This window comes from Neopelma chrysocephalum, unplaced genomic scaffold, assembly GCF_003984885.1.
Source record: "Neopelma chrysocephalum unplaced genomic scaffold, ASM398488v2 Primary Assembly neopelma1_66, whole genome shotgun sequence".
In the NCBI taxonomy this organism is placed as follows: domain Eukaryota; kingdom Metazoa; phylum Chordata; class Aves; order Passeriformes; family Pipridae; genus Neopelma; species Neopelma chrysocephalum.
In genome coordinates this window covers 11,698,987-11,725,649 of record NW_020897725.1, presented here as the reverse complement: position 1 = coordinate 11,725,649, position 26,663 = coordinate 11,698,987, and the positions used below count along the sequence as shown (strand labels likewise).

Below are 26,663 nucleotides of genomic sequence, written 5' to 3'. Positions count from 1 at the left end.
GACCAACCTGATCTCCTTTTATGATCAGGTGACCTGCCTGGTGGATGAAGGGAAGGCTGTGGATGTGTCTACCTGGACTTCAGCAAAGCCTTTGACACCACCTCCCATAGCATACTCCTGAAAAAGCTGCAGCCCACGGCTTGGACAAGGGCACTCTGTGCTGGGTAAGGAACTGGCTGGAGGGCCAGGCCCAGAGAGTGGTGGTGAACGGTGCTGCATCCAGTTGGCATCTGGTCACTAGTGGTGTCCCCCAGGGATCACTGTTGGGCCTAGTTCTGTTTAATATCTTTATTGATGATTTAGACGAGGGGATTGAGTCCACCATTAGCTAATTTGCAGATGACACTAAGTTGGGGGGGAGTGTTGATCAGCTGGAAGGCAGGAGGGCTCTGCAGAGGCACCTGGACAAGCTGGAGAGATGGTCTGATTCCAATTGGATGAGGTTCCACAAGGCCAAGTGCCGGTCTTAAGCTGTGCCAGGGGAGGTTTAGGTTAGATATCAGGAAGAAATTCTTTCCAGAGAGGGTAATCAGGCATTGGAATGGACTGCCCAGGAAAGTGGTGGATTCTCCGTCCCTGGAGGTTTTTAAGATGAGACTGGATGTGACACTTAGTGTCATGGTCTGGTAACCACAGTGGTGTTGGATCAAGGGTTGGACTTGATGATCTCAGAGATCCCTTCCAATCTGGTTGATTCTATGATTCTATGAAATGATCTCTCTGCTACTTCTCGGTAAATTCTGAACACTTCCAGAGATGGAAGTCCAAACCTGCCTTGATCCTCTCCTTTAGTGATATCTTCTGTCCTTGTTCTAGTTCTTTCGTATATTTCTGTTTAAAAAGATGCAGACAACCATGACTGTTTCATTTACTTTTCTATTGTAAACCCATGATCAGAGAAAAACCAAAAGAAAGAATGATGAAAAAAACCACAAAACACAAATCTACCAACCCAGTTAAAGCTTTTTAAACATCCTGATAGTAGCAAGATTTTATTAGTTTCTTTAGTGCATTATAAAACTGTATGCATGGCTATTTATTCTTATCAGTGAGGTTTACAAGCAAGCACCATCAGCAGGAAGAACTATTGCTACTGCACTGTTCCTCTTGCTCCCCACTTTCATAAGTTATTTCTGTTTTGTCTTCAAGAAAACAGCATTAGACTTTAATAACAAAAGTATCAAAACCTTTAGACATTCTCAGCTAATTCATAACTAATAAATAAGGCATTTTATGTGCTCTGTACTATCATCAAATACACTGGGGGAGAGGGGAAAGGGGGGAAATTAGTTCCAATAAGTAAAAGGAATGGGTTATTGAGAAGACAGCTCCTTCCCAGAAAGTGTAAATATTACTATGTGGAGTAATTTTAAAAAACTATTTAACAGTTTTTCTCCTTTTATTATTTTTCCTTACAAAATCACTCTCCAGATAAACAAATGAAGGGCATTACTAAATTGAAATCCTTACTCAATACTCTACACATTTGAAAGCTTTAATTTGTGTGGGATTTTTTCTCCTCATTTGTCCCTTCTGATATACACATTCTCCTTTCTCTTTTTTACCACTTTAATGGAAGAAGTAACAAATATTTAAACTAACTCCATAACTCATCAAGATTCATTTTAATCCCACATATCTTTTGTAACTGGTTCCTTCTTAACAGTGACATGGTCCAGGTGCTTGTTTTGCCTGACCTGTCTGTGTATCCCAGGAAGACTGAATTAACAGTTACTCTTGTGGGGGAAAGCAAGGAACCAAAATAGCTTCACTAAAGCAAAATACACTAAGTGAGCCCTAATGCTTTCAGGTTTGGAGTACATAGATGTCACAAGGCAAAAACACTAGCTATGTAAATTTTCGAGAGAAAAAAATGCAACACACTCTTAAAAGCAGTGAAAACCAATTAGTCAGTGTGTCCCAGGCTGGCACCAAAGTAAGAGATTTATCTGATGCTGAGACTCAGTGAAAGGTTGGTATCTTTGAAATAAGACCAGAGATCAAAATGTTGTTAAACAATTTCCTTATGAGTTCTAAATGTAACAGTTTTTAATGCCGTGTACCAATTTTACCACAAAAGACATATTACCAGGAACATTTCTAAGGTTGTGAGCAACAGCTTGTGTAGTCTTCATTATCTAATGATTCACAATTACTGTCTGGAGGACACTTGTGTAAGCACTTCGTCTGATACCCTTCCCTTTGTATTGATCTGTCCACTGGGATATAACTTAGGATGCAGACTCCCTCTTTCAAATATCCATTTTCATTGCCTGTCTTTCTCAAGCTAATGTCATAATTTTTATTTCCAGAGCTTCTTAAATGGAATTCTACTGCCTGGTTTTCGAATGTGTTTGTGGCTGAATGTTAACATCTTGTTTTTGGCTTTTACTGCAGAAAAATGAACTGGAGACTTAGAGTTTGGTTCATTTTGCACAATTGTACATAACCAAACTAAATATCCCACCTTCTTTTTTGGTCAGTGGAGATAAGCAGTTCCTTCTTGGTGCAATACAGCTTTGACTGAAGTAGATGGTTAAAAATAAGGCAGAAAAATCACTCACTGAAAAACTCAATGTCGCTGCTGTTGAGAATGAGAATCAAGGGTGATTAGATTAGCTGTAGATGTCTAATTTAAAATGAAGTTCGTTGAAGCCCACCTCCATCTTCTGGTCAAAAAAAACCTTTTTCCAACTGTAGTTTCTTTCTTCTGTAGTCACCTCTGGCTCAAGCACAGTACTGCAGACAGGCAAAGCTGAGCTGGCTCAGACTCTGACACCGCTGCAACCACAGTTACTGATCTGTCTCTCCTGACATTTGGAATGGGTTAGTCCAGGTAGGGGTCATTTCTCTCTTCCTGTCTCATTGGTAAAGGAAGAAGCTTTGGAATGATGTGAATCGCTGCTGGAATGCAGCATAAATATCAGAAAGTGGCAGAAATTTGACCTACACTCTCATCCTTATGTGAAGAGACAAGTACACAAAACCTGCCACAATTAATCATCTGCTTTTTAACCAGCTTTGGTCAACCTGAGAAGCCTAGGGCTGTTGTTGCCCTAATTCTGTACAAGAAGTAGATCTATATTCCTATTTGCATGCAAACTGATCTTTCAAATCACTGTACTTTTTGTGCAGATGAGAAAAGGGAACCAATCTGATGATTTAGTGACCCAGTCTCAAATGGCAGGGCAAATGGCCTTTCGTGGCAAAGCCTGTGAGCTATCTTCCTGTTTTATCCCTTTCCTTTTTCCTTGAATTTAAAAATAAAATTTACATAACAGGTCTTTACTAACTTCAGTGTAAAAAAAAAACAAAACCACAGGGGTTTTTGTGGGTTTTTTTTGTTTGTTTATTTGTTTGTTTGTTTTTTAACATTTCTACAGACTGCCATGGCCAAAATGCCTGTGTAGGTGTCATAGTTCTCAGTCCTTGATGGTTATATACCAGCGCGGTAACAAGCTGAATTGAGTCAAGTATAGTTTGCAGTTAGATGACTGTGCAGGCCCTTATTCTTGTCGACCATTATTTAGCTCACAGTTGACCGTGTCGCTCAGTCCTTGAGCTAGTCTGCAGCTGCTACTTCATCTTACATGCTTCTGCTGCCCAAGAGAATTCTGCAGTTGTTGAAGAACAGCCTTCTCTTACCTTGACACATCATTGTTGCCTCCCTCTGGATGAGTTCAAAAGCCCTGTTACCTCCAATCAGAGGTAAATTCATTGTTTCCTGGACTCATTCTGTCAGGTACATCTGCTTCCTGTATCATGTTCCAACGACCTGTGGGTTTCTTGGGGTGTCCTGTGCAGAGCCAGAAGTTGAATTCAACGATCCTTATGGTCTCTTGCAACTCAGCTATGGTTCTATTCTATGATTCCTCTTCTGCCTCCTCTAGGTTACTCTTGAAACTATATCAGCATTTCTATGGTATCTGATAAGACCACACTTTCTTCCACTAAAATTAGTCTTTAACATAAGCACAGAACATTACAGTATCTCACCCCTGGTCGCTTGAACTAGGGACTAAGGTATCTTCTGGTGGAACTTTTCCTGCAAGTCCGAAGAGTGTCTTAATCCCACATGGTACTGCACTTCAGCTTGATTTTACCTTGATTCCCTGATCACTTCATAAACCTGCAGAAGACCTTACTAGGCTTCAAAGGAGACATTAACTTGGTATTTCACTGTGGGGTCAGCTTTCCCTCATTATCCACACTTCATGCGTATCGATTCTCCCCCTGGTTGGATCCTGAAGCAAGGTGGTTGTCTCAGAGAAGCAGTTGTATCCCTGGTGACAGGATCCTTCAGTACAGGCTGCACTTCAGACAAATGCAGGCTGAATCCTTCTGCATTATGTATCTTACAACACAAAGATAAGAGGCTTTGTACCCTTGCACAGAGGGCAATGCCACCACTGAATTACCAGCGTGACTTCCAAGGGTAGGCAACTCGCAACATTAACTTCATGCTTTACAAGAAACATTTTGTTAAACTGCAGCATAGTCATGTCCTTATGTGGAAAAATTAGTGCAGGCAAGCACAAATACACACAGATTGTGTCCCAGGAACACTACAGGGTTCCCAGAGCAAACTAAGACTAAGTAGTGTAGGCTCAGAAGTCAACCCCAGACAGGAATAACTCTGAAAACGTGGAAGTAAGAGAACTGGTTCATGCTGATTAGCCTGGGGTAGAGAGTTGTCTTCCTACTGTGGTCCCTAAAGATATTACTGCTCTATAAAACTCCCCATGAGTTTTCACTCCAGTTTTAGTGGTAAGCTCATTTTTTATATTAGGATGGATATATTTATAATGTCTTGATTTGTGTTTAATGTGGAAAATTCAGTGAAGCCTTTATGAAATTTTTGAAGTTTGTATTCATAGCAATTAACACCTGCATCATCACATTAGTCAAAACAAACTGAAACAGGTGTAAGAATATTTTGAATGACTTCTGTAACATGTATTCTATCATCTCACCACTGGAATAAAGAACATCTAACCACTATTTTCTCTGTTTCTCCATCAAAATTTCATCAGTAATTCTGTAAAAAGAGTAGAAAAATAAAACTCACCAATCGAGATTTTACTTCCAGCAAATTTATACTGATTTTAAAATACCTTTTTCTCAGATTCCATTGTATGCTTTATTCAGAATATGAGCACATTTCTTCCTACTTTCATTTCTGACAACAGATGAACAAGAAAAACCCTATTGATTTTTCCTAATGAAGTAATTGATTTTAGGCAATTAGACAGAGATACTAACAGGAAGTAGTTAATTAGTTAACTGTCCAGTATTCCCTATAAATTCTTTCTGAGAATCTTAAAAAAAGCTTTGATTTGCATTTCTGTATGAGTTTATCATACTTTTGTTAACAATGCAGTTTTTCATGGAAAAAATATTGAAAGAAAGGACAAGACTTGAAGTTTTTATTTCTTTCAATATATACTTTTGCTTGGAGCTCTACCACTTTGTGAGACTGTAATGAAACTTGATATTTCTAGAATTACTTAAGTAGATGCCTTTGTCTTCTGTTTCTCTCTTTTCAGTTTAGTCTTTGTATTACTACCACGAAACACACCAATAATCCATATAAGTAACACTTTTAAAGGACTGCTTAAATGGATTGAACAATTTGCCTGTTTAAAATTAGTCAAATGCTTATGTATTCTTCTGGCCTAAGAATATGCTGCTTAATATCAAGCAGGATCAAATGATCTATGGAGCCCCAACCAAGCTTTCCTTGTGTGGCCCTATCCAAATTTAATGAGTCTGTGGCTCCTCATACTTCAAACAAAAGCAGGTAATGATCAAATTCTTTACACTGCTGCCAAAAGCAGCACAACTCCTTTCTCTACCTTATTCAGGATTGGATTATCTCTTCAAATACCTTAGTCCAAAGAACACGTAACTAATGAATAATGAGTTTAAGACTTCCTGGATTACAGACTGAACGTCATGAACCTAATTAAAGTGAGAAGGATCTGAAGGATCTCATTCAATTTTTAGAAACTTCTTCAGTCTAAAAGTCTGGAACATCGAGATGTGGCACCCTTGGGATACAATTAACAACTCAGTACTTCTCTCAGAGCAACATATAATTTCTTATAATAATATATTTATAGTTTCTCTAACATGGTGATGATTTCAATTCCTTATCCAAAGAGACTTATATCTATCTATCTATCTATCTATCTATCTCGCTATCTATCTATCTATCTATCATATAAATATACATAAAGAACATCTTATCAGGTCAACTGTATGGCAATTGGTTTGACCACACCAGAGAGCAAAATGGAAGATTCTTTTAATAAAGGCAGATCATATCAGATGAGCACTTCTTGTGCTTAGAAAGCTCATGATTTTCTGACAAAGAATGAAAAGAATTTGCTATAGTGCCATAGAGGCAAATATTAATCAAGTTATGAAAGGTGAGGTGCAGACAATAACTGATACACAAAGAAGTAGTGGAGCTCGGGGGGTTGTACTGAAACATTATTGAATACTAAGTCATCTAATATCACTATTAGAAGCAAAATATTGTGTTCTCTTATAATATTAAAAGGAAGGCAAACATAACAGAGAAAAATATAAAAATTACATCTCTCACATAAGAATAAAACTTTTCAATATGTTTTAAATCCAGAGCATTGGTTTCTAACTTCCAGAATATCTTGAATCTGGAGCTTTCCATGAGGTATAACATGAAGAAAAATTATATTTCTGTTTAATGCATCATTTGATAAGCTTTAGAAAAGCAGTTTAATGAAAAGATTTTTCATGAGGGGTAAAGGATTTCAGCCATGATTATGTTTATCAATATAATTATTTGCATGAACTTGTGAACTTGTCTTGAAACTACAGAGTGCTAATTAGAAACGTAACAGTGACACTTACAAACAAAAATGCTTCTTTCTTTTTTTTTACTTTTTTTTTTTTTTAATGCAGCAATATTTTGTTGCAGAAAATATAATTGAAGCATAGAAAATAATTGAAACATTACTCACATTAGCCCTTTGGGACTACTTTTCCACCTCTTTTAAATGTTACTCTTTAGTTAGGTTGCTTTTGAAACCAAAACAAAATAAAAAAAAAGGAACCATCTGCATTTTAAAAGCAGATTGATGAGATGGAAACTCATGTAACAGAGAGGGACTTGCTACGTCTATAACCAAAATATAATATAATACTATTGACAACATTTTCTTTAAATTACAATGGAATAAGGAGAGAGTCATAATTACAGTGGAATATGAAGACAGTCATTATACTTATTCTGTTTAGGAACATTACACTATATTTACATCTAAAACACCACTTCTCTCTCACTTTCAAAAATGGCACTAATTCATTAAGAGTTCTAGATGGCTAAATTAAGATCCTCTAGAGAAATGCCATATCAGGGCATAAATAATTGAGGAGATTTCTGGAAAACACAGAGAATTTTTAGCTGTAGGTGCTGGAGACATAGCACAAGGGTCCTACCGTTCTGGATCTGCCATTCATGAATAAGAAAGAAGTGGTTAATGATCAATAGCAGACTTGTTTACAATGACCTGGAAAGTTTTGTTGCCAGTTTTGAGGAATTGTGGAAAAATGTGAAACCTACTGCAGAAAGTTTAGGAAAAGGACCAAAGATTGGGGAAAAGGAGGGTCTAAGAAGGATCAAGGAGGGCAAGCATTGAAACAGAAGGCAAAAAGAGAAAGGTGGTTGTGTGTGAGCTCTCTTGTTTGGCAGACAATTCAGCCCGATCTGTATTCTCATTAAATTATAATTGTAACTATCTTCCATGTGCATGAATTTTCTGCTTTGAGTGTGTTAGTGTGAAATTATGTAAAATTCAAACAGGACTAGACAACAAGTAGCAAGAAACCCCTGGAGGCCAACAGCTGGAGGAGGTCAAGTTCTGATCTGAGTACTATACAGAGTGCTGGAAACTCCTTCTTGATGTGTGCATGTTCCAATAACAACTTTCAGTTCTGACTGACAAACGGATTGAGAAGCAGGGTTGAGCCATCCCTGCTGATGTTCCTGCAAGTGTTGGTTGTGGTTAGATGGGTGTCAATAAAGGCATTATTCTCTGTCTACACTGGTCTGTGTGTGCACATATGCTCCTTGGCAATATGTGCTCAGCCTCGATACTGTATGTGTCTGGAACCACAACATCTTCACAAACATTGCGCCAGGGCAGGACAACTCCTCCCTCCTTCCCTCTGCTGCTGAGTCCTGAAGCACACTTAGTGAAGACCACTCCTAATTCTTTAAAAGTCCACGACAATCAGAGGAGATTCCTGTTGCATAGAAAAAATGTCACAAACTTCAAGAAGGACGGGGAGGAGACCATGGTGAAGTAAAGGCTTGCCAGCTCAGTCTCAGTCCCTGGAAAGTATATGGAGCAAATCCCTCCAGAAATCATGTCCAGAAACACAAAGAACAAGATGCCAGGGAATTGGAAGTGGATTTGGAGAAAATTGCATGTTTAGGTTGGAGAAGAGAAGGCTCAAGGGGCATCTAATGTCTGTTTACTATGAGCTAATGAGGTGTTACAGAGGAGCTGAAGCCACATAGTGCTCACATAAGGTTGTTAAAGCATAGACACAGGTTGCCCAAACAGGCTACAGAGAATATTTTGAATATGCTTTGTGATCTTCAACACTCAATTTGTTAAAAGTCTGCAGCTTGATCTTAGCTTAGAGCTGATCCTAGTTTGAGCAAGGATTGAATTAAAATTTCCAGAGGTCTCCTCAAACATGCATTTTTTGGTGATTATATGGTCACACTAGATTGGACAGAAAGCACAATTTTTTGATGTTCCTGCCCATGGCAGGAAGGTTGGAGCGAGATGATCTTAAGGGCCCTTCCAACCTAGGTCATTCTATGATTTCTCCAGACCCCTAACTCTGTGCAGTACCAAGCACTACAGAAAAATGAAGGAAGCCCTGTTGTGGCCCTCATGATTCATCTGGTATATATGAAGTCTCATCCCAATTTCTTGTGCTTCAATTTGTTTAACAAATGAATATGCCATTCCAAATCTCTCTCAATTTCTACTATAATTGTTTAATTAACCTCACCCTGGAGGATCTTTGTGACCAAGCATCCCGAATGACGTGGCCTAAAATCATTGTTATGATGTTCATAGGTCGAATCTAAACTGTAACTGTGACAGAAAAAAGTATTAACTGCTCACTATTTATCTCTTTTTTTGGGAGATAATAAATACGTACTGTTTGGCACATCCTGAAGTTACTAATGTTGATATTACACTAATGACATCTCAGAGGCAAAGTTATGTTTGCCCAGGAGTGATGTGGGAGAAGCTGGACAAAGTCTGCTGCTCCTAATCCACTGTATACCACAATATAACCCATTTGCAAAGGAAACACTCTTCTGTCAGCACAAGGTAGTGCCAGAGTCCATGGCAAGCATCATCTTTCCAAAAAAAGATTTTAAACTGGAAGAAATCTCATCAAGAAAAATGGCTTAGTAGACAAAATATAAAATTTTTACTTCTCCACACAGTGTTTCTGTGTTTGTTATGCCCTAAAAGCTGCTACTATATACCAGTTAATCCAGATGATTGAAAAAAAATACATCAGTTTGATCTGCAGTGGGCTCTTAAAGAGGTTGGACTGGAGAATGTCCCCAGGGAAGGCACATAAGTATTTAGACTTACCGTTAGGCTTCAAAGAGCAAGTGAATTTAGATCCAGCTTGTGACATCATTATTGCAAACAATAGACAATGTACTGAACTTCTCTCACTAAATGTAAAAGTTTCTATTAAGCAAAATAATGAGATCTTAGTTGTAACTTTATGTGAGGTTTGATCCTTGGGTGATTTCTCAGACCCCTCTGCTGTTCAGGTCCTCTGCTTTTTTGATGATTTTGGTACAGGAGTTTCTTTCTTTTGTTTTTCTTTTTTTCTTTGCTTTCCATAATTGTAAGGCACTTTTTACAGTCTTAGAGGTGCTATGCAAAGCAAGTTTCTTGTATCAAGATGCTTTATCACATGTGTCATGGATGGTGACTCTCACTGCACATATCCTTTCACTTGTGAATTCTAAACTGTGCCAATCTGTGTTACCACTGGGTTGGGTTAAATACAGGTCACACATTCTGTGTTATGAGGTCAGTGTTTTCAGTTCCTTTCCTGGTAACACTCTGCCCAGTTTGTTTTGGGGCTGACAGTACTATTTGAGTACACTTTGCACTTTGCATTGTGGAAGATTTTAGGAATGAAGAACGGTTCACACAAATGAATTATTTAGAGATTGTAAACCTACAAATTTCTGATTCTAGTACATTCTGAACTCAGGAAGAGGATAAACTCCTGATCACATCTAAAATACCCTTTGAAAGTCTGGGCTTTGAGAAGGATAGAATAGAAGAATATATTGCTGCTTGAATCCACTTATGTGCACTTAAGAAAGCTCCTACATGGCAGTTACACCTTGAAACCTTTAAGATTCAAATGAATCAAACAAAGTCAGCTGAATCAAGATACATATTATTCTGCATGGCATAGAGCTGAAATATGTTGGTTTGTTTTGGTTTTTTTTTGACAGAGATGGCTGGTGCCAGTGGAGTCTTCATTGACTTCCAGAAGAGACACACATAAAAAGGTTGGCAGGATTGGGCCATAAAGGCACAGCTTTTCAGAGACATTGCTTCTGTCAAAGAAACAAACAGGGAGGCTTAGAAGGGCAAGTAACAGGGGACAAAACTACAAATTTGCTTCATCTGCACAAACCTGCTATCTTTCTTTAAGAAACTAAACATGCTATGAAATCTAGCAAGGATTTTACTCAATCTGCAATACTAAAAAAATTGAAGCTTCATGCTTCAAAGGGAAAGGGAGGGGAAGGTCAAAGGAGACTATAAAAATCATCTGTAGTCATGTTAAGTTTGGGGCAAAGCATTTTTACATTGTGCTACAGGCATTACAGAAATGCATCAAATGTGAACATGTTCCCAAAAGCCTTTCAGTGAGATAATAAATGCTACACATTACATGCATCATAGAAACTGAGGAGCAAAGAGATTAGGGACCCAGTGAAGAGAATGAGGAAATTACATTTATTAAAAATCTATGGGAAAATATTTCTTGTTGCACAAGAAATATTGGATGAGACCATTATAAATTTGAAATATGTGTGAAAAAAGATCAACAGTTTAATGCCAAAAGACCTAAACAGGACAATCTTGGGATATTAAATTAGCATCTTCATCCATTCATTTATTGCTATTTGTCTGGATATTGGGCTGATATTGGACTCAGGCTTTTCTTCATGTTCGATCATGTGAAAAAACTCCATTTTCCACTGTTTCCTGGTTTCTTCTTTCTATAGGTGATGATATCAATAATAACCATAAATTTGATTAAGCAATATTAAGTTTTTTTTTTCACTGAGCATAGCCAATGAATGTGTTGATATTTTCTAGTTATCACTTTTCTTTGAATCAACAGATTCTGTAAAATAAACTAAATTCTATTACATTTACATCATGCCCTGAAACAAAAGGATATAGCAGAATACCAGTAGTGGAAATGGAAAGTCTGTTTATGCATGAGAAGCATAACTAAACAAAAAAGTAAATATCAATAAATAATGAAAATAATTGTTGGGTTTTTTTTCTTTTGCTGAATTTCTAATGCAATTCAGGACAACTCCAATGTTACAGACTTTGGATTTGAACACAAATGTCTCTAACAAGAAATTACCCTTCTTCTCATTTGAATAATGTAGAAAGATGCATTAATGTTCTCCTAAAATATTTGCCCTTTTTTGGTAGCACATAGACATTGTTTTCAGGAGATGCTGATCAGCATCCATGTTTAAATTTCATTACTAACCCAAAGTACAGACTGAATTTCCCTGGGCTTGTTTTTTTTTTGTTTGTTTGTTTTTGTTTTTGTTTTTGTTTTTTAGTTTGTTTGTTGTTTGGTTTTGTTTGGTTTTGTTTGGTTTTGTTTTTTAGTAGCAGCAGAAATATCAATGAATTATGGTCCTCAAGGCATTTGTAGCTAATATGATATAATTTTATGATCAAGAGCTTACAAAAACAGTTATGATTGTCACTGTCACTGCATAGTGGGATGAATCACCAACCAGAGTTCAGCTGTACAACCTAATGGGTCAATCAAAACACCTCTTGGCATTGCTGGAGCCAGGATTTCACCTGATGTCCTACAGATACGAGTAAAAATATCTCATGGGTAGAAGGAGACCTGTATGTTTCTGCTGTGGTGATTTGAAAGGTCTTTATAGGAAGTGTGTGATAAGCCTTCATCAAGGTAACTCTAAGTACTTGAAATAAAAGCCCACTATCTAATTTTGGAAAGAAGTACATGTGAGAGGATAACAATGTAGTTATTGCAGCTCTGCTTTCCCATAAATTACTGAAGTAGCAACCTGTTTGTTCTTTAGTTTTAAATAAACACTGTGTCCCATAAACATAGATAATTATTAAGCAGTCACATGAGGCCTTTCACAAGGCCTTCTTAGCTTGTTCACATATAAGAAAGATTATATTCTGAAAGAAAACTAATCACCTAACCTAATAATTAAATAAATATATTCTAAATAAAAATATATTGATCTTATTTCATATAAGGGTTTTTATATAAACAAGATGCTTTAAATAATGAATAGATTGATAGCAAACATTCACTGAAAAGAAAAAAGTTGACTAATTAATGAAGACCATGGAAAGTACGGAATTATAGTCTGAAATTTAAATCATTTCAGAAGTGTGGATGCTTCTAGCAAAAATACTGCAGTCTGTCTGAAATGAAAAGAAACAGCTCTGTCTCTATTTCTGACAATTGTCTATCATGCAAGTTAAGCAAAAACCTTTTTTTAGTTTCATATTTTTTCTTTTCTTTTTTTTCTGTTTTCTCCTTCCCTATACAGATTATTACATCTTAATAACAAAAGGTCTTTACTACATTATGTAGAGAACTATTCTCAGCTCATACCTCTAGATGTTACTGTAATACTAAATTATATTAATTACTTCAACATTTATCAAGAACTTATAAATTCAGACAAAAATAAATCTGATTCCCTTTAAAGAATTGACATAACTGAAAGGAAGATCTCGGTGACACTACACGAAAGGACAAGAAGCAATGGGCATAAACTGAAATACAGGGAAATCCATTTAAACAGAAGAAAAAAACAGTTTTTAACTATGAGTTGGATAAGACACTAGAACAGGCTGCACAAGAAGGCTGTGGAGTCTCCATTCTTAGAGACATTCAATCTCCAATGAGATACAAATGTGACCAACCTGCTTTAACCATTTCTTAAGAAGGGAATGGCACTAGATGATGTCCACAGGAGCCTTCACACTCGTTCTGTATTTGTATTTTATCTTAAAATTTAACCTAAATTTAGTTTATTTATTTCTTCTAAGTTCTAGTTTATTACACCCTAAGCTGGGCATCAAAACTTTCCAAAGACCACCCTTGAGTCTAGAAATTTAAGGCACAAAGAGTGAATTATATCTGTGGCTGATCCCTTCGAAGGTTATTTATGTTGACATCTTATTCAAGTTACAATAAGTGTATGGTTTTATTCACATCTAACTTTTTCTCTGAATGTGGCTGAATTCAGCTGCTGGCAAGAGGAACTTATGATGCCTTTGAATTCTGGAATAAAAAGCCATCCAGAGTCTGACAATCTCATCTAAGTTCCACTTGAAGGTCCTTTACTAAAGACTGCAGAACTTCATGCATTCTGCTACAAGGTCTTTTATGCAACCATTTTATCTATTATGCTATTTTTCTATCAGTGAATCAATACATTTTCATAAACCTATTAAGCTGTATTTAAAAACCCTCTAGCAAATTCTCCCAGTTGCCATGGGTTGAGTTTAGTGGGTTGCCTCTCTCCCACTCGTGCTTAGCAAAACAAGGGGACAAAAAGAGTGGAAAAGCTTGTAGATTGAGAAAAAGGTTGGGAGATCATTTTACTCAGCCTGTATTACCAGTTCATTGCCAGACAGTGATTCATCTGGCATCACTGAGGTATCCATCTTGGCTTGTACTGAACAGCTCTCAGGGGATGAGCTTGAAACTTAAACTTGAAGCTTAACTAAGACTTGCTAGCTTCTTGATCCAAAAGTTATATGACATAGTTGTTATTTTTTGTGTTGTTTTATAGGTTATTTCAAGAAGTAGCTTGATACAATAATAGGAAGTTGGACACAGAAAAATACATGCACAAAGTATAGCCACCAATTTTTGTTAGGGTGGTAAACAGTATATAATGGCAAAGGTATTTTCTGGTTTTGATCCTAATCGTAAAACGATATTATTGAACTTAACTTGCAAAATTTGATAGTGATACCAACTCCCTTTTTACATTTTCTTTTAGTTTGCCCTAACTAAGAGTGGAACCACAAACACAAACATACAGCACACTATTTCTGCTCTTGAGATCCCTTTGTTAAAAACTGCCCCCCCCCAAGGTTCGACGAGAAAAGTGAAGGCTGCAGGCTGTGATGCTTTTTTGCATCTTGTTCTTTTCTTTATCAGAGTGAAATATGTTGGGTGGATGGGTTGTTGCTGCACTAATCATCACCAGCTGTTCTCCAATGTCTCACTGTTACAGGTGCAGCAGTTTGTGCTGAGCTCTAGGCCTCCAATCTGCTCTTCCAAAACAGCTCAGCAACAAAAAACTTTTTTTCTCTCCTTTGTAAGTACTCAAGGAATTAATCTGAAAGGCTTTTTATGCAATGTATGTTATCCTCTTCAATCTCTCAGGATTTTGTACTCAGGCAAAAAGTATAGTAAGTTAAGCAATAGTGGTGACTGGATAAGAAATGCCAATCACTGTGTGTCCTGTTTGATAAATATATTTCTTTGCATGTTATTTCTTGTCTCCTAGTAGGAGTTCTGACAGAGGAAATTGAAGCAATATTTAAAACACACATTCAATCTCTCTCCTCATCATAAAGGACTATAGCCACGCAGAAAAATGGTAAACGTGTATAAAGAGAGTAGGTATATAAATCAACAGGTAGATTAATAGATGATAGAAGTAGATAGATGCATATATAAGAGATTAATCCTCCAAGGAATATCACGGTAAAATTTATGTTCTGTTACTGTTTCTTCTGGCCAACCAATGAAAGAGACCATTATTTGTTCTCTTTGAAGGGCAAAGAGATGCTAATGTCTAGTTTTATCCAAGTAAGATATAATACAACGTATATGTACAATCTGTTTTATCATATGTAGCAATTTTGGGTGTGTTTCTGGTCAGTAACATCCCAATCTAGTTGAGAAAAAGATGTTTCTTAAGATCTACACTAGCCACCATCCCTTCATTCTAAATGTTCTGATTATAAATAATTTAATGTAATTTTGGAGGTCTGCATAGGTTTGAGTAGGTTTGGGGGGTATTACTAAGTAGATATATCTCAAAGTTATGCCTTAATGATATATGTACTGTCCTGATTTGGGCTGAAATAGAGTTGATTTTCTTCTTGATAGCTGGTACAGTGTTATGTTTTGGATTTAATATGAGAATGTTGGCAACATGCTGATGTTCTGGTTTTTGCCAAGTAGTGTTCAGTCAAAATCAAGGACTTTTCAGTGTCCCATGCTCTGCCAGCGAGCAGCTGCACAGGAAGCTGTGACGGGGCATGGCCAGAACAGGTGAGCCAAGCTGACCAAAGGGATATTTCACACCACAGAATGTCATGTTCAACATATAAACTGGGGGAGTTGTCTGGGAGTTGTTGGATCACTGCTCAGTGATGGGCTGGGTATAGGTCAGTGGATGGTCAGCAACTGTATTGTGCATCACTTGTTTCTCTTGGATTTTATACCTCTCTCCTTCTCTCCTTTTCATTACTAGTGTTAGTATTATAATTTATTTACTTTGAATTATTAAACTGTTTTTATCTCAGCTCACATCTTATTTTGGATTCTTGTCCCCTCCAGGGGGTAAAGGCAAGGGAGCAAGTGGCTGAATGGTACTTAATTGTGAGCTGGGCTTAAACCATGACATCTACACAATAAGACCTTTCCTAATTAGAATCATAGAAACATAGAATGTTAAGGGTTGGAAGGGACCTTAAAGATCACCTAGTTCCAAACCCCCTGCTATGGGCAGGGGCACCTCCCACCAGACCAGATTGCTCACAGCCTTATCCAGCCTGAGCTTGAACACTTCCAGAGCTGGGGCATCCACAACGTCCCTGGGCAACCTGTTCCAGTGTCTCACCACCCTCATAGTAAAGAATTTCTTCCTAATATCTAACATAATTTCCCTTTCTTTCAGTTTGTACCCATTACTCCTTGTCCTATCACTACAGTTCCTAATGAAGAGTCCCTCTCCAGCTTCCCTGTAGGTCTCCTTCAGATACTGGAAGGTTGCTCTGAGGTCTCCATGCAACCTTCTCTTTTCAACACTAACAGCACTTACTCTGTTGCCAAAGATTAAAATTCCACTTATTTACTTGTCATTACTAATCATATTCTAAGTATAAAACTGGGTCTTCTTTATTCTTTTTTTTTCCTATAAAAAAAAAATTTTAGAGGATTAATAGATCAAACAAGGGGCTAAGTGCTAATTTTCTTTTTTTTTTTTTTAACTTATCTGGTTGGATAGAACTGATGTGCTGAATATGCCTGTAAAATCACAACGCTTGCAGTACCATATTCACTGGAATCAGGGTACTATTTAATGAGCAAAAGGAAAAGCAACTATTGCAAGTAATTTATAAAGACCTTAAATGCTCAGTGGGCTCTGTTACTCGCAGCAGTGGAGAGGGGGTAAGCAGGGGGAAAAGACACACACCAAAAAAAATCACTAACCAAGAAAACACAAGGTCTGTGAATGTTCCTGTAAAAGGAATATTCTTGTAGTCCTGAAGTAAAAGGCAATATGAAATGATGGTTGTCGTATTATACTAAAGAGACTGCCTTAGTCTTTGTTTTGCATTTTTGGTGGTGGTGTTTTCTATGTTTTGTCTCCTGGACATGCTTTTAAAATAAATTATCAAACTCTTTATAATTGTATTGTAATTCACTTAGTTGAATGCCAGACTTTTCTTTCAGAAATCCTGAGAACACTAAATAGAATAAGAGGCAGACTAGGCCTACAGCATCATCAGCTTTCATGGAACACAGGATGAAAAACATCCCACAGTTCAAATAAATAGTCCTTTCTTTTCCTTGTTACTTCCCGAAAACAAAACAGTGGTGCCGATAGAGCAGAGAGGGGAGAAGACACCAACAAGAAGTAGAAGTATTTTAAGAAATGAAAAGTGTGTGAAAAGTCTCATTAAAAAAAAAAATCACAACAGCAAGAAATTCAGTCTAAGATCTAAAATTCTTTCATCCATCTGTCACTAATTAAAAAGAATGTCAAAGAACATATGGTCTTGAAACTACAGGGAGTTAAAAAAGAAAATGAAAGGAGCTGCACTAACAGTGCACTTAAATAACAGTTTTCAGTAAGTGCCTGACAAATCCCACAGAAAGGTATGTAAAGGACAGGAGGGTGACTTGGAATGAAGGACCACAAAGAATTCAACTGGTATGATTTTTTTTTTTATTTTTCTTATACTGCAAATTGTAGAAGTGATAAAAAACTTCCCTTGGAAAACACAAGGGAGAGAGTCTGAGAGAGAAGCCAGACTCCTTCTGTTAGTTTGTATGTCAGTGTTTTCCGTGAGTGTCATGCTTTTATAATTGCTTTTGTTGATCACCTCTTCCTCTAAATTTTGCTGACTTATATAGTAAAAATCATGATCGACCTTTTCTATGCCTTTACATTGAATCCATTATTAAAGAATGTAGTTTTCAAGAATTTAAAACCTCTTACTTTTTCAATAATAATGGTCTCTCGTGTCTTAAGGTTGGACATTTAAGCAAAATGAGAGAAGAGTGTGAAATATTTTGGTTTAAAAAATAGCATTATGTAAAAAGTACTACATTAGGAATTCTAAATTAATATTTTTTATTACCCCCACTTATTGTAGACAGAATCCAGTTCAGTAGTCACATATAATTTTTTTCTCTCTTTAGTAGTTTGCATAATGGTGTTTATTCTTTAGCAACATAATCATACCTTCCTCATAATTCAATCTTATTGCATTGTGATTTTTATATGAGTATTACATTACTCTGCAATTTATCTTTTTTGCTTTTCCTCCTCAAAGTAATTTTCCACTTCTTATCAACCCTTCTTCCATGTTCATCCATATTCTACCAATTCTCCTTTTTCTCTGGCATTAGTTTTTTTGGGGGGAAGGAAGCCAGCAATAATTAAGTAGAGTGTCTGCACGACATGCATCCTTATAAAGAATTTAAAAAAAAATCCCAAAACACTCACCCCTCAAAAACCACCACTTTTTCTATCCAAGACACTTCATCTAAAAAGGTCCTTTAAATTACGTTCCCTGGTTAAAAATTAAATAAACAAATGCTTGAAAAACTAAGAGCACTCATTCAAAAGCTTTTCTTTTCTTAATAATTCTAAAAAACAAGAGAATTTATAGGCTTCTTGATGGTTAAAACCTATAAAAGATCATTACTGAAGCAAAACATTTTAAAATGCTAAAAAAAATGCCTTGTTTGAAACATGAACTCGTCTTCAAAATTTCATTCATGAAATGTGATGAGTTGCACATTTGGTTTTTTTTCTCATTTTAATAAATGTTTCCAAAATCTCCAGAAATCTAAGTTTTGAAGATTACTTGCAGTCAAGCACATCCATACATAACAAATCCCTTCTTATATGTACTCATTCATCAATCATGCACAGATTTCTGGAAGCTGGGAAAGCATATATAATGCGGGAGTGAGAAGGGAAGATGCCACATACATTTCCTCTGTTCTTATGCACTTCTGTAGGCATTTCCTGCTGGTAAAGAACATTTCAGACAAGACAGATATTTGATTTGATTCAACAAAGCTGTGACTTTCCACTGCTGCTCTTCTCTCTAGATAAATACCAGAGGCCTGAAGAAGATAAAGCACAAATTAGAGACAAAATCTTGAATTAGAGCATGGAAAAATACCCACAGGCTTTGTCCAGGACATTATCCCCTCAAAATTCTCAAAAATTCAAAATTTACATTTTTGATGAAAATAATTTCCAGGTATTCTGCCTGTACCTGCTGGATTCCTTCAGGATTTTCACCATTCCTGTAACATGAGACCTTCACATGCCTTCCCATCGATCTAGGTTGCTATTATAAATAAAAGAGGGAGGGACGAAGAAAGAAGGGTTTAATTTAATTTCTCTAGTCTAGTATCTCCATTTCCACTGACTGTTTTGTTCCACCTGCATTGTTTCTGATAGCTGTGCTGCAGAGCACACAGGGCCACACAGATCAGAAAGATGGGTCAGCAAAGGTGGCCAGGTCACATACAGACCATAGTGTGGGACATAGAAATGTACTACCCGTGATACAGCATGCTGGTTTTATTTAGGATAGAGTTGATTTGGTCCCAGCAGATAGTATGAGGCCGTGCTTTGGATTTGTGTTGAAAACAGTGCTGGTGATTCAGGGATGTTTTTGTCAGCAGTGCTTACACAGCACTGGGGCTTTTTTCTGTGCTTCACCACACCCCTCTAGTGAGGAGGCTGGGGATGCACGAGAAGTTGAGAGGAAACACAGTTGGGACTGACCCAAGGGATATTCCAGACCACGTGGCATCATGCTCAGCATATAACGCTGGGGGAAAAGAAGCAAGGAAGGGATGTTTGGAGCAATGGCATTTGTCTTCCCAAATCTCTGTTACATGTGATGGATCCCTGACGTCATGGAGATGGTTGAACACCTGCCTACCCATGGAAAGTAGTGAGTTAATTCTTTGTTTGGCTTTGTTTAATATGCACAGCTTTTGATTTACCTATTAAACTCTCTTTATCTCAACCCATGAGTTTTCTCACTTTTACCTTTCTGATTCTCTCCCCCATCTCACTGGGGGAAAATGAGTGGGTGGCTACGTGGGATGACTTCCCAGATGGGGTTAAACTGTGAGTAGAAATGTACTAGTCCCCCTATTTTTATCCTAGAATTGTTTCCCTCATCCCACAGTAAAACCTCGATTTTTTCTGGTGTGCAAAACCTTGATTTTCACTGATGTGAATCACAGATCCCAAAACTGTGACAATGAAGACTATCCCTTCTATAACACACCCTGTGGAAACTGACCAACTATTTTAACCTCCCAAAGTAGTCTTTGCTTCTTATATTTCACTCTGATAAATAGAATAGTTTGTGCTTTTGCTTTTTTATTCCTTCACTTAATGCTGTGTTTTACAGATCAAGAAACATTCTTGCCACTGGCCTCTGAACTCTGCTCATGGTCAAGCACAAGTAATATCAGCCTCATATTCGGAATTTTTCCCTAATAACACATATATTGCTTTCTGTGATTCCACAGATTGCTTGAAAGCTTGGTTCTATGCATCTCATCAAAAACCAATTTAATCTTATATTTGAAAAATTAGTATGATTCTCAGTCATTGCTGAGAGTTGTAAAAGTGGAACCTTTTGGCTTTTGTGTGATGTGTTCAGCCTTGAAGAACCAAGGTCTGAATTCTTTACTTCCTCAAGTGTACTTAAAAACAGAGCAGTGCATATGAATCATAGTTCAAGTATCCTGATTATTGAAATAGAACAATCAAATAAGTGTCAGATTACAATCAATTTAAACTATCTTTTCTGGCTGGGGCACAGGAAAAGAGGAATTATACCATTTTTTATTCATTTAAGAATATTTTTAAGCCCTGCTGTGGCTTTTTATTTTTAATGTCAAAACAGAAAAGGTGAGGGAAAATAACGCTGAAGGAGGAAGAATTTAAGAGAAAAAAAATCCAGTCAGAGATTTCTAGAAAGAACTCAAACCCTGTAAAACTGTAGGATCCAAGAAACTACATCCAAGGCTGCTGAAAGACCTGGTCGATGTCCTTGAAAACCACTCTCTGTCATCTTCACTAGGCTGTGGAAATTTGGGAAGATTCCTGATTGCAGAAAAGCACCTGTAATACCAATTTTCAAAAGGTGACAATCCAGAAGACTAAAGGCCAGTTATCCAAGTCCCAGGGAAAATTGTTGAGTGGATCTTTTTGAAACACATTTCTGGGCACATAAAAACAGAAGTGATTTGTAACAATTAGCATGAATTTATCATGGGTAAATCTTGCATGACCAGATTGCCTCCTGTGATGAGCTGCCTGTTTGTGGCCGAGGGAGGTGTGGTGGACATCATTTGCCTTGGTTTTTAGAAAGGTTTTGACACTGTTTCTCAGATTTTCTGCTATTCAAGTGAACATATCTGGACAATGGGGCTTTGTCTCAGAGTATAGTTGTTAAGGGACCATGTTTCACCTAGAGAATGGTTACAAGTAGAGTAGCATAGATGTCTATCTTGGGATCTTTCCTGTGTAACACCACATCCTGAAGTAAGAGATGAGGTGAACACTTGTCATAAACCGAGTTGGTTTCTGTGAGATCAGGAGCTGTTGCCATGTCACACAGAACCAGTTCTACTCGGCTCCAGCAGACCCATCACTGGCCAAAGTAGTCCAGTTGAGTGGGAGGAGTAAGAGAGCGGCTGGGTGGGCATCTGGCAGTCAGCCAAGATAGAAAACCAGTCATGCTATGGTATTTCTCACTTTAAATTTTCTACCTTTTCAATAAATAGGCATTTTTTCATGTCAGTGTTCACCTCTGTTTGCAAGGATACTGTTAAAAATTCTTTCAGTTGTCAGTGGAGCAACAAATGTATAATGAACAGGCAAAAGCGTAATTATAATAAGAAGCTCTGATAATAGCTCTGTAGTAAGAAGAAGCTCTATAATAAGAAGACTCCTGATATTTTACTTCCAGTAAGGAGGAATCTCTCTTCTCTAGGTTTAACCAGAGAGTGTCATTGTTGTCATTGTTATCCACTCTTGTAAGAGTGAAATAGCAATTGTAACTGTGGAACAGCAAAGGGAATATTTTCATTGACAGACCAGGATGTTGCAGGATAGTGGTCATTGGCAGAAAAGACACGACTTGGCAGCTCGTTTGTTTAACTGGTTTTTCTGTTTCATTTTCATGGTGTTTACATATCCAATTGCTTTTTGGCGGAAAATTAACAGCATACTGAGATGGATTTCTGGGTGATTTAAAGAGGTGTGACTTGAGTGAAATCCCTAATGGTTCAATCCATCAGTTACAAATCTGGCCTTCTTTAATCGAGGTTGCTCTTTATTTTTCACGATGGAAAAGCTGCTAATCCCCTGTTGGTTAATTTCTCTTCAAGGTCTGGTTCTGAAATACAGCTCATCAGCTCACATATGAATGTTCCACAATAATCATAAACTGAAGTTAATTCCCAGTCTCTCCTAATCACCATGGTAACACACCCAGGCAAGCACAACTAAGAAATGGAGGTACCCTGAAAGATTTTGTCTAAAAAAGCAAAAGCTCAGTCATGCTCTGAGCACAGAGAGTATTTTTGTGGATATTTTCATGGGTAGTCTGTAAGTCTACCTTACTGTCCATGAAACCAACACACACTAGAAAATAATAAGATAGCCATTCCATTTCAAATATTCCAATGGCATTAGGTTTCAAAATTCTACATGTAAAGCAATGTAAAGCAGCATCTATCTTTTTCTGATATTCATTAAAGTTTTTTCATTCACTGCTTTTGTTTTTCTTCTTTCAGTGTGAAATAGCATTAGTACCATCCCATTAAATTTTGAAGCCTGGAAATACAAGGACATATGATTCCTGGACAGTCTCTTCCCTCTTGGGTCACTCTCAGTAGTATCTTCCGTACAAGATGACAGTGTCACAGCAGCTATGAAGTGGGCTCCAGGGTAGTCTTTAGGTATAAGAAATTTTCAGGCCAGTTTTCCATTTCTTCAGAGTGTGGATTGGAATGCATGATTTACAGACAGCTGAGCACTACACATGATAACTTATGACAAGTAAATTTGTATATCACAGAACGCTTAATGTGCAGTTTCTGCTAAAAAAAAGGGTCATTCACAATTTTAAATTATTTATAACATGTTTTGTGTTGCCTGCTACATTTGTACCCCACTGACATCTTGTCAAAATCCAAATATATCTATTTGAGGGTTGACGAAAGAGGAAAAAGGTAATGACTGCAGCAGTTGTTATGCAACTGGGCCTCCCAAGATTACATATGCTTAGCAAACTTAAACAGGACACACCTGTGCTCTTTTTTGATACTAATTGTTCTGAATAAAGTCTAGAAAGCAAAAGATTCCTCATTCAAACACAGCAAAACAGAGGTTAAAGAATGCGTGACAAGTGTATTCCTTTGCTCCAGCACAAAAATGCTGGAAAGCAGTGCCGTGGAAAGGGACCTGAGGGTCCTGGTTGGTGGCAAGTTGAATATGAGTCAGCAGTGTCCTGGCAGCCAGGAGGGTCAACTGTGTCCTGGGGGGCATCAGGAAAAGCATCACCAGCTGAGTGAGGGAGGGGATTGTCCTGCTCTGCTCTGCACTGGGGTGGCCTTACCATGAATATTGTGGCAGTTTTGGGCACCACAATATAAGAAAGATATTAAGCCATTAGAGAGTGTCCAAAGGAGGGCAACGAAGATGGTGAAGGGCCTTGATGGGAAGCCGTGTGAGGGGCGGCTGAGGGCACTTGGCTTGTGCAGCCCAGAGAAGAGGAGACCGAGGGGAGACCTCATTGCAGTTACAACTTCCTCGTGAGGGGAAGAGGAGGGGCAGGCACTGGTCTCTTCTCTGTGGTGAGCAGTGACAGGACCTGAGGGAATGGCCTGAAGTTGAGTCAAAGGACTCCCCAGGGCGGTAGTCACAGCACCAAGCCTGACAAAGCTCAAGAAGTATTTGAATGACACTCTGGCACATGGTGTGACTCTTGGGGACAGTCCTGTGCAGGGTCAGGAGTTGGACTTGCTGATCACTGTGGGTCCCTTCCAACTTGCCATATTCTGTGATTCTGTGATTCTGTGATTCTATAATTTGTCCTATATTGTCTTTACTCTTACTGCTTCATGACTACCTTTAGTGTCTGCATGTCTTCCACTACACTTTCATTTCTCTACCTCTTACATGCTTGCTTCACTGCAATCGTCTTATGAACTCTCTGTGCTTTCTGTGCTTCACCACTGTACTTGTAGGGAGGACTGGGTGCCTGTACTGGCAAAGAATGGCCTTTCATCCTTTCTATGCTATTGCTGTGCCTCAGCATTGGAGTTTACCTTACAGATTGAGAAGGGCAGTGGGAGCACAGAAAACAATAAGTACATTCTCAACACTGTATTTTTTTCCTCAGCTTTTCTTCAAGAAATAAGTTTCTTGAGCAAAATATATGGGATTTGATAAGGAATTTTGTTTCTTCCTTTTTCTTTTCATACTGTAGAGCAGGTTTGTGGTGTTGAGGACAACCAAAAACTTGCTCATAAAAATGCTTTTCACTATGTTTAGTTTTCTTGAATCTGACATCTGTCTGGCAAAGCAATAAACATCAGAAAAACTGAATGAAAAGTCAAGCAGCAAGCTAAGTGACTCTAAATTTCCCTTCTCTCCTTTTCCTCTCAGGCAGACTTGCATTGTTAGTCATTTCAGAGCTGTCAGAAAAAATGTCTGTGTCCATGCACAATGAAATTGCAATAGAATTAAAAAAATATTCCCACTATCATAAGCAATGTGTTTAAAATGGGGGAAAAAAACCTAGAAATGCACTCTGGTAAAGGAGTACGAGAACAGTGGCTCATTAGTCAGAGAGAAAACAAGGGAAAAAAGCTCTGAAACAAATACTGAAAAAGTAGACAGGGAACAAGGCAATGATTTTGTATTTTTTAACAGCCAGAGACAGTACTGGAGCTACATCAGGAGGCAGTCCACAATTATTTCGGTTAGGAGGAGGTAAATGTTTTCGATCTGGACAGGTCACACCCGAGTCCTACTGAACTCTATACTGACCTTGTTCAACTCTGTGCCTTTTATGCACTGCAGCCAAAGAACACAAAATGTGTGTTGACAGCTTTTAGCAGCCACAATTCTTGTGGTAGAACTGAATAATTTCACTGCAGAAACAAAAGCTTATTAAACTGGGCATTGTACAAGCACCTAAAAAAATGTAATCTTGCTTCAAAGAAATTATAATGTGAGAATAATGCATGTGATTACAGGTGGCTGCACATGGACTGACTGGAGAACACAAGAAAACACTGAATAATATCAAGGAAATCACCCATCATGGAGTGCTGCCAGTGCATGTTTTGCCTTGAGGTACAAGGGTTTATATGCAAAAAGAATTTTTGTCTTCCTGCACATGAGATAGTACCTTTACCATGGATTCAATTAAACGGTTTAATTAAACTCTGTCTGAAAGTTCTATTCTATTCTATTCTATTCTGACCATGTTCTTATTCTTATTTTATTCTTACTCTTATTCTTTCAGACAATCTTTCTAGTATCCAAAGATTTTCCACAGTGTTTTAAATATGACTAACAACTCTCAGCTGTTGATTTTCTTCTCCACCACCTCCTGAGAGAGAAGTACCTGTAATGATGGGACTTATTTTGCTTTGTGCTCTCCTTTTCTTCAGATGCATATTGCTAGGTATTGTTAGAGAAAGCACTTAAGAGTGAGAAGTGGTGACACTTATGACAGTTCCAAGTTTCTGAAGTGAAATACTTTGCAGCCTTGGACTGCCCCCTGAAAATATTCCATTTTTCTCTCATTTGCTCTCCTGTACCTGCAGACAGCTCCTTGTGCCAAGGGACTAAAACTGTCAACCAAATTCTTCATCTCGAAGATTTAGGTGATGTTTTTTTCCTTAAGTATCCTAAGCCAAGTGCTGGAATACTTTGAAAAGAACATGCAAGACCTTGAACTTCATTCATTTTCTAACAAAAGGCAGTGTACAGCAGAGTGGCTGTGGATGTGGTAACATGCTCCATTTAGTATTTTTGAAGTATTGTAATCCTCGTGCCCTGGCAGGCCAAATTGCCATAGAACAACTGAGACATGAGGAAAACATGAAAACCCATCATCCATGAGAATAAGACAGCCTTTTACTTGGAGCTGACATTATCTATAGTTGAGGTGATGTGAACATGAGGAATCCATATGCACTGAGAAGAAAACTTGCTAGTATTATGAACGTCCAAAATTGAAAAATACAATAACAAAAAAATTACAAATAAAAGTGGTTTTATTTTCCTTCCATTAAGCTGTTCAGGTTTATTTGTAACTAAAAATAGCAGAAATAATTCTTTTACTCCTTCAATGCTTTAGTTTGCACAGAGCTTCCAGGGGATAAATATACCTATTTATATGTGTATACATATATACACATATATATATATTTATAAAGATATAAAGATAGACATTGTTCACACGCAGATTTCTGTATATGTCTTTGTATGCAGTGAGTGGGAGAAAGATGTATCAGGAAAGTAAGATCTGAAGCAAGCAGGGTGATCAGCTGGGACTGAACAATTTGGCTCCAAGACCCTTCCTGTGTGATTCAGACTGAGGTACAGTGAACTAGAACCCAAACATATGTTTTTGACAAAATCCTCTTGGCTCTGAAAATTTCATCTTTTCCTGTTGCAAGGGAAATCAAAACTGAGAACTGAAAAGAGACAGTGAAAATGACTTCTCTGCTCAACTTATCTAACT

The 26,663-nt window shown here is 37.6% G+C and overlaps 1 long non-coding RNA gene across 1 annotated transcript; it reads left to right on the top strand.

The window, feature by feature from the left end:
- Window positions 1-21,548: 21,548 nt before the first annotated feature.
- LOC113968098 lies at window positions 21,549-26,106 on the top strand. Its single transcript, XR_003534373.1, has 3 exons — window positions 21,549-21,641; window positions 25,165-25,264; window positions 25,980-26,106. It is a non-coding gene; the product is annotated as an uncharacterized LOC113968098 (long non-coding RNA).
- The last annotated feature ends 557 nt before the right edge of the window (window positions 26,107-26,663 follow it).